We start from the raw sequence: 8,243 nt of genomic DNA on the forward strand, positions 1-8,243 counted from the left end.
ATGCCTCTTTAGCCAGGCAGCCCTTCAGTTGCAGCCTTTTTGTATCCCAAGGCTGCAAAAATAAACATTTCAATGTGCAAACGCCAGCGTCTGTTCTCTCTTACGCAGGAATTATACATGGGATATTTGAGGCAAAGCCATATTAACTGTCAGGGGGGAGGGGGAGATATATTAACAGGTGTGTTCAATTTCCATCCCTTTTATTTATTGTCAGATTATCATGGTTCTTTTGGTGCAGTGCGGTCCAAATAAATAGAGGAACTGCCTGTAATGCTCCACTGGGTTGTTCTGAATTCAGCCAATTTTTTTGAGGGACTCCATCAAATGTTTGCTATGGTTGTTTGATTTTTGTTTTTCTGTTTTTGTCTCTATATGAATAGTCCTCCAGTTAACTAAAACTCCATTTTAAGCCAGCAAATTCTGATAAGTTTAGTTGTGATATTTTATGGTCAGTTTCACAGTCACCTCTTGTTATCTTCACTTGATAGTTGAGTTTTGTGAGCCAGTATTACAAAAAAAAAACATTGTTCAAATGGTCCTTCTCTGTTACTCTTTAAATGATAGTGTATCACCATCTTTTTTTTTCTTCTTTTAAATCATAGAGAATATGAGTCACTTATTAAATCATTTTATGCATGATGATGAGTTTACTCTCCTGGTAGCTATTTGTTTAAGACAAGTGGTTCTCATTTCACTGTGAACTTATTGGCATATCACTCAGTGTAAATAATGCAGAGATCACAGCAGCAGGGATTGTACCATATAAATATTGTATCCTCAGTTTAATGTAGCCATTTATTTGCTTAGCTCGGGTTTCTCCAACCTTTGTGCTCACACAATGCTGTTTTGCATTTGCCTTTGTTTACAATATGTGTATATCAAGTGACCACTACAATGTATCCACTTAAGGGAATAATCTAGAAAATGAGCCTTGGCAGGCACTCGGTTTTTGAAAGCCTGACAGGAAAGAGAAATCCATCTTCTACTGTACATAAATTTTGGTGATAATGGTCTGTACTGCACAGAATTCATCATCCCTGCCGTCCAATGGCAAGTGGAGTTAAGTCAGTGCGTCCTCAGCCATTTATAGACGGGCTGTGTGTCTGTCAGTAGATCCAGATGTTTCTGCAGGGCTTATTAAACAGTGAGCATATTGTCATAGAAGCAGTAAATTTGAATGCTGGAAGAAGGGAAAAAATGATCTTTTCAGATGGCAGAGTGAAGTAGTTTTCAGTTTACACCAGACTTTTCAGAAGCACACCCATCACACCACTTTGTTCTTCTGCTGCGGTCTCGTTTCAAACCTGGAAGAACAGGTGTTTTTCATTTATGTTGTTCTTAACACAGTCTTTTAGTTTACCGCCTGTCTCTTACTATCCTCCTGAGCTACTTTAACTGCTCTTTCCTATGTGGAGAGTGAAATAGAGAAGACCTGTAAACAAATGGAACATGTTCATTCTTGTTTGTGTTTAATATTTTCTTTTCCTTCTCTTTGCTTAACCAAATTCTGCTAGTTTATAAATTGTAAAGATAACACTGATGAGAAATTTTGTTGCATGCAAAATGCATTTTAACATTTACTTTGAGATGAAATAACCAGCCCAAGATAACACTTAGTTGTCATTCATCACAGCTGGCAGCAGCTGGTAAAGAAGCACCAGGACAGATCCAACCTCACCCCACCCCACCCCACCTCCCTGATGTCTGTGCCCACAATGTAATGTTTCACTCCCAGGATTACTGTCAAGGCTGACTCCACTTTCAAAGGCTTAGTAGAAGAATCACAACAAAAGTGGTGTTAAAAGTTTGGAAGGCTGCATAAAGACAACAGCGTGTACTTTCTCATAAAGCAGCATGAAGCAGGACCGCCACAAAAACCTTCAAGGACATTACTATAGTCATCTCAAAAGCCTGGCTCGGCTGCTTCGGCTAGATCGGAATTCTAAACAAAATCTTATGGTGACAGATGAGGAATAATCAGTGGTGGAAGAAGTACTTAGATCTCTTAAATAAAAGTAGCAATACCACATTGCAGAAATGCTCTGTCACAAGATAAAGTAATGTATTTAAAATTTTACTTTTTGTAAAAGTACAAAAGTAGTGGCCTCAAAATATACTTAAAGCACCAAAAGTAAAACTTTTTGGAGCCTTCTCCATTTTGAAATAATGTATTTTATATTATTGATTGATGATTATTGACGCATTAATGTTTAACTACTTTAAATGGGTAACTTGTGAATTTATCTGGGCTTAAATAAAGTCTAACTGACTCTAACTAATATCTTAATTTATTTGCTGATTATATTTCATATTATTAATCTGAATCTACAATGTAATTAAAGTTATTTAATACACATAGTGGGTAAAAAGTAGTATTGTCAACGAAAATTCTACATGTATATAATTATTTGAATATAAAATCGAATTGTTAAGAATTACAGACATTTCATTGTGAAAATTAATATTTGATTATGGGGTGGGGGGGGCTGCTACAAATGTAGTGCAAGACAGTCACAAAACCAGACTTTCTGTTGTCCAGTAAGTACTATTTTTATACTGGGAAATCTGTTCCGATCATAATGTCTGGTGGAAGTTACTCCTGAATTAGATGTGAAAATATTCTGGCTGTACACACTGTTTTCCCCCACTGTTTCTCTGATGTCTACCCTCCCACTCGCTTCTCTCCCGATTCGGTGAATTAAGGGTTTGTTCTGACCAAGCCAGAGTTGGTGGTGATTGTTGGAACAGTGGAAAGACAAACCAGAAAGGTTTTGGTGAGTTTTATTTTGTTTTCTTCGAGTTTGAATAAAGTGTATTTTATGATGAAAAAATTATTGTTTCTGTAAATGGAGTCTGGTGGCTTTGGCGAGAGCAATATTTTGGCTGTTTCTGGTTAAAGAAAAGGGATCTTACTCTTTAACAAAAAGATCTATCTCTGTAGGGTCTTTTTCATAATATTGCCAAACACTTAGAATAACAAGCTGAACCTTTCAATGGCAAAACCAAGCACTTTTACTGGACCTACAAACCCTCAGACGGATTATATTGCAGTCCATTTCGCGGCTGCCAGGTGCAGCACTCTCACCCAGTTCTGGAAAAATTTCAAATATTGTCTGCATTAGTCACCTGAAAAACAAAAACATAGGAAAGTAGAGTCCATAGTCAGATAATATTTGATATAAGTATTAATATTTCTTTGTCTGGGACATAAATCTTCAAGGACACATCGACCAGCACCAATTGGAAACTGCGCACAACAACACTTTCATTGATTGAAAATGAAATGTACTGTAGGTCAAGCTGATATGAGTGAATAATTCAACAACACAGTATAGGATATTATTTTATTGGTTTATTTTGTCATGTGTAGTTATGTAGATCTTTTAAAAGATGTGTTTATGTTTAAAGAAATATTTCTATAGAAGTAGTATGGCTCTTCTTGTATTGGTTTGCCAAAATAGATATTTAAATGGAAATTAGATATTCCAATTTTAACAGCCCTTGTAAAAAGTATAATATTTGCATATTTCTTGTGGAGAAGAAGTAGAAAGTAGCAGAAAATGTATAAGTACCTCAGAATTGTAGTTAAGTACAGTACTTGAGTAAATACACTTACTTTCCCCAACTGGCAATAATGTAAAGTAACAGACTTCTAAAAATGTCAATAAGAATAAGTCAAAATATACAGTTTTTATTTGCACAGACATTGTGCAGTTTGGCTGCCATTGTGGAGTTATGTAGCAGCCCATACAGTGTCCGGGTCTGGACAACATGCAGGCGACTCAGCCATTGAGTTTATCAAATGGTCACCTCAAATCACAGATGTTTCATTGAATGGCACATGACAGCGTCTGAACACGCCCTCAGTCAGCCCAGACAGCACCTATACACATACACTCACACACATACACACTTGTTCTCGTGCCTTGGACACACACCAGAACAACACAAGCATCCCGTTTGAGTGGTGTTGCCATCACCTGATGAATTTGAATCTGATATTCACTTTTATCTTCGAAAAAAATGATTTGGGACTTTAGCAAGTTAGTTTCTATATATTTTAGACTTAACTTTCCGCTATGTTGTTTTGTTCTTTGTGCAAGTTTCAGCAAATTAAACTGTGGAAATTTTGGAATTGACAGAGTCACTATAACTGTAGCTGCTGGACACAGCTGAAAAAGTTTCCAGAGAGGCTTCCAAGAACAAAAAGTGGACACTATTTTTCTAAAGGTTTCTAAAGTTAGAATTGAAAACGTGAGGGGCCTGGTGACATGAAACCAACCCATTTAGCTAGGTAAGAAATTGAAGTATATGAGCCAATACAAAAATATCCTCATATGATGTATGTACATATTTTTATAAAACATGAGAAAGAAATGTATAGTATGGATGCCAGCTGGTATGCTTGCATTTTCAGTCACTGTCTAAATGTGAGTCATTCGTAAAGAGGGACCATTTATCCAACAGCTGGACAACACAGATATTTATCAGAGGAAATGGTTGACATTTTTCACAAATTCCAGTTATGTGCAATTCATGACCAACAACCAGACAGTAATTCATAAAGAGGAATCCCTGACAAGGAGCAAAGAAGCAAGTTTTGTTTTTCTTAACAATACTGGCTTTCTTCATTTCCCTCCATCACTTCCACATAGACACTTCCAAACCTAGGGGATGGTTTTCACATGGGTGGGAGGGAAGTAGAGCTATTTTGACATTTAGCCCCTCAGCTGAGGCCCATAGGCCCCTTCTTTTCAGCTGCTGGCAGAACAAGGTTGCTACTTGTCCTAGAATCTCAGTGCCATAAATCAATACACAACCTTGACTTGGAATCAGACCATAAACCAGCAACAGTTTTGATAGGGATCCAGATTAGAGATGTCCAGGGTAAACAAGCATTGCCAGGCCTGCTACATCAAACATTTGCCCATATTGAACCTAGAAATCCCCCCAAAAATCACTTAAGAATTACAACACTATTTGCTACTGCATTCACTTTCAGACCTACAGTAGTGTAGTTGCTGGGTGGTCATGAACCATTTGTTGTAGATGAAATGTTCAAAGAAGCAGATGGACGCCAGTTTGTTATTGATTTATTGCTTTTGACAGCCAATGGTCCTTTGTGAGGAAAAATATGTCCTGTCTTTATATTTTGGTGTTGTATGTGCTGGTGGCCCATATCTAACCCCCGCTCGAAGCTGCAACCATGCATCTCCTTTTAATTAAAATAATATGAAGGCACTTTTCTTGGTATTTAGTCTTAGGGGCATTTGATGAAATATCCCAATCCAGGCATTAGATTTTATTTAGACATTTTCTTTTGACGGATGGCTTTCACATGTAGAACATGAGCATTTTAACACCTTTGCTTGCTGTGGCAAACCAGCTTTTATGTTGCACTGCATCAAAGTAAGGGTTTAATGAATTTGTTGTTGAAAACATTTCCCTGCTGTTACAGTCATTCCACAAATTCACTTGAGAGGTCTGAGGTTAGTGGTATTGTTCTGGGGTGGCACAGCATGGGTGCAGGAGTGACAGCCATTGCTTGGGGTATTGCTGTGTTGGTGTTCTGTCATGGCACTTGAAGATGGTTTGTCTGGTGCCGGCCACATCATTTCCAGCGGGTACCACCAAACCCCAAGTAGAAGGGGTGGTTTCTACATTTTCTTGGTTTGTTAGAAATGAAGGATGACATTTTTTGAAGTCCTTACTCTGTCTTTGTGTAGATAAAAATAATCGTAATCATTGTGCCTAATGGTCGACGTTGGTCATGTTTTCACTGTCCTGCCCATTGTTTACACGCATTTAATGGCATTTGAATCATCATGTGTTCAGTAACAGTACTCTAAATGTGATCACTTTCAAAGTCTTGCTCTAAATGATTTATGCATTCATTGATGATAACCCAAAATTCTTCTCAGCGCATAGTTCAACTGCTTTTACACGATGATGTCATGTATACAAAACTTTGTGGCCCCCTGCTCTCCTAATGATGTGGTGAGAACAATATCTTCTACAACATCAATGCAGCGATAGGGAGTTTGATTAATGATCTGGAGGAGACACAACTAGCAGATGGTATGCTGATCTCATGTTTTTGGTGGGCTTGTTTGAGTGTAGCAGCTGTGAGGCCTGTGCTTACAGCAACGTGTGGAGCATGGAGCTGTCATTAGGACAAGCACTTATAGGGAAGATGGAGGCCAATCACTTCTGACTGCCTGGAGACGAGTCCATGGCTATTCTGGTGGGTTGTCTGCCTTATGAGGGCGGCAGATGGGTAGGCAGATACTCGAAGAGAGAGGATCATGAGGCGTGAGAGACAGCAGTGGCGAAAGAGGAAAGTATGATGGTGATTCTAAAAGGGATCCTTCTAATGCTTCCAGTATGGTTATGACCCATTGTGTCCATTCTGTGTAATTGTTCCTATGCTTTCATATCAGAGGTATTTCCAACAAGCAGGGTCACACAGTATATTTTCTGTGTATAATCTTTAAACAAGTGGTTATTGGCTTTGACATTTGCTGTAGGGAAGGGGCTGTTTTAATCGAGAGATGAAAGCCCTGTTTGAAAATGAGTCATTTCAATAAATTGATTCATCAGAGTATGTTGTCTGACAGGACAGGGGTCCTGAGGATGGCATTAGGAGTCATTATTGTTTTGTCAGATGGAAACCAGGCCTTGCTCTGGCCCCGGGCCGCCTTCTGTGTGCAACACACTGATTAGGACTGCCACCACAGGGACCTAGAGGAGCCTTATGAGAATCGAATGGAACTTTTAGAAGCGAGTGGAAGTGAACTTCACAACTTCTGAAGAGCATCAGCAAGGCAAAGTCAAACTGAGATTGTGTAATGGTTGTCAAATTTGAGGTGAAAGAACTCTAGGCAGCGGATAAGTCCTGACATTGTTCATTAAACATGAATCAACCAGTGCCTAAATCTCCTACATTACATGAATACGGTTCGACAGTGTTTGGTTCTCATTCCCCATGGCTGTAGAGGGGATAATATCTTGGCAAAATGTCCAGCAGATGCACTCTTTTTTATGGATCAAAGGGCCAGAAAACAAGCATAGCAACGTCATGCCTACTGTATTTCACATCTGGACCTGGGGATGCCAGTCATGTGTGGCCACTTGTCATAATTTGGATGGTTCAGCCTTCAGTCTTCATTAGAGCCATACTGTTGTAAGTTGCAGTTAATGTGGTTATTTTTCATAAACTGGGATTGTTTTACAAATCTAAGGATTTTTGTTCTGCACTTGTGCTGACCTCTGAGTTGTAACATGGATGGATGAGGCACTGTATTCATTGTACTGTAGGGAAATCTCAATCGTTGGAGTGCTTCACTGAAAAATTTACAGTGTTGTAGGTCAACATCCTTGTGGTATGATATATGGATTGGGCCTCTTCAAATAGGAAATGAATTAGTGAGAGCCAGATCGTCTTTTGGACTTAATCCTACCATTATGTTAAAAGTACAACTTCTCATTTTTCTTAATCAGCTAGTGTCTCTGCTTAAAGGAAAATTTATTTTCCCCAAGATAGCTTGGTTTGCTCAGTGAACATAGAAGTCTAGTAAGAAGAAACTGAGAAGATTGAAGGGTAGATTTGATATTCTAGTTTAGATCAAATGCAAAAATATGAACCCCATTTGGCCTTACAAAGTCAAGCAGTGTATGAGCCAAATAATGGGCACACTGATGACATTTAAGGATGTCCTAATCAAGGATTTTTTTTTATTTTTTATTTTTTTTGGCCCAGATCCTGGTCCGAATCTGTTAATGTTAATATTTGGTATCTGCTGATGCTGAGACCAATCTGATTCTTATATTTACTTTAAATATTGATTGAAAATGCTGACAAATTGAAATAATAGCTGTACTGTACTTCATCTTAAGTATTTTTTGTCACAAGCTGCTTAGTCCAAATACTGGGGGTCCTGGTTCAAAAATATGAAGTTTATGAATTCAAATTGTTGATTTGATATGACATGACATGTTATGATATGGTATGAAGGTTGCTTTAACTTGAGTATTTGCGTATACAACTTGTGAAACTGGTGAATTTTTACTGTCATATGCGGTGAAATTCTGTTACAAAAGAGAGCAATCCACTGCACACTAGCAGGTAGAGGTGGACAAAACACAGTTAAGAAAGGATTTTTGGCTTTATCTTAGCTAGTGCCAATCCATTAAAATATGCCCGGATCAACCCCAGTACTTGAGATTGGCTTAGGAATTACCTT

Source organism: Chelmon rostratus, chromosome 20, assembly GCF_017976325.1.
Source record: "Chelmon rostratus isolate fCheRos1 chromosome 20, fCheRos1.pri, whole genome shotgun sequence".
NCBI classification, from domain to species: Eukaryota; Metazoa; Chordata; class Actinopteri; order Chaetodontiformes; family Chaetodontidae; genus Chelmon; species Chelmon rostratus.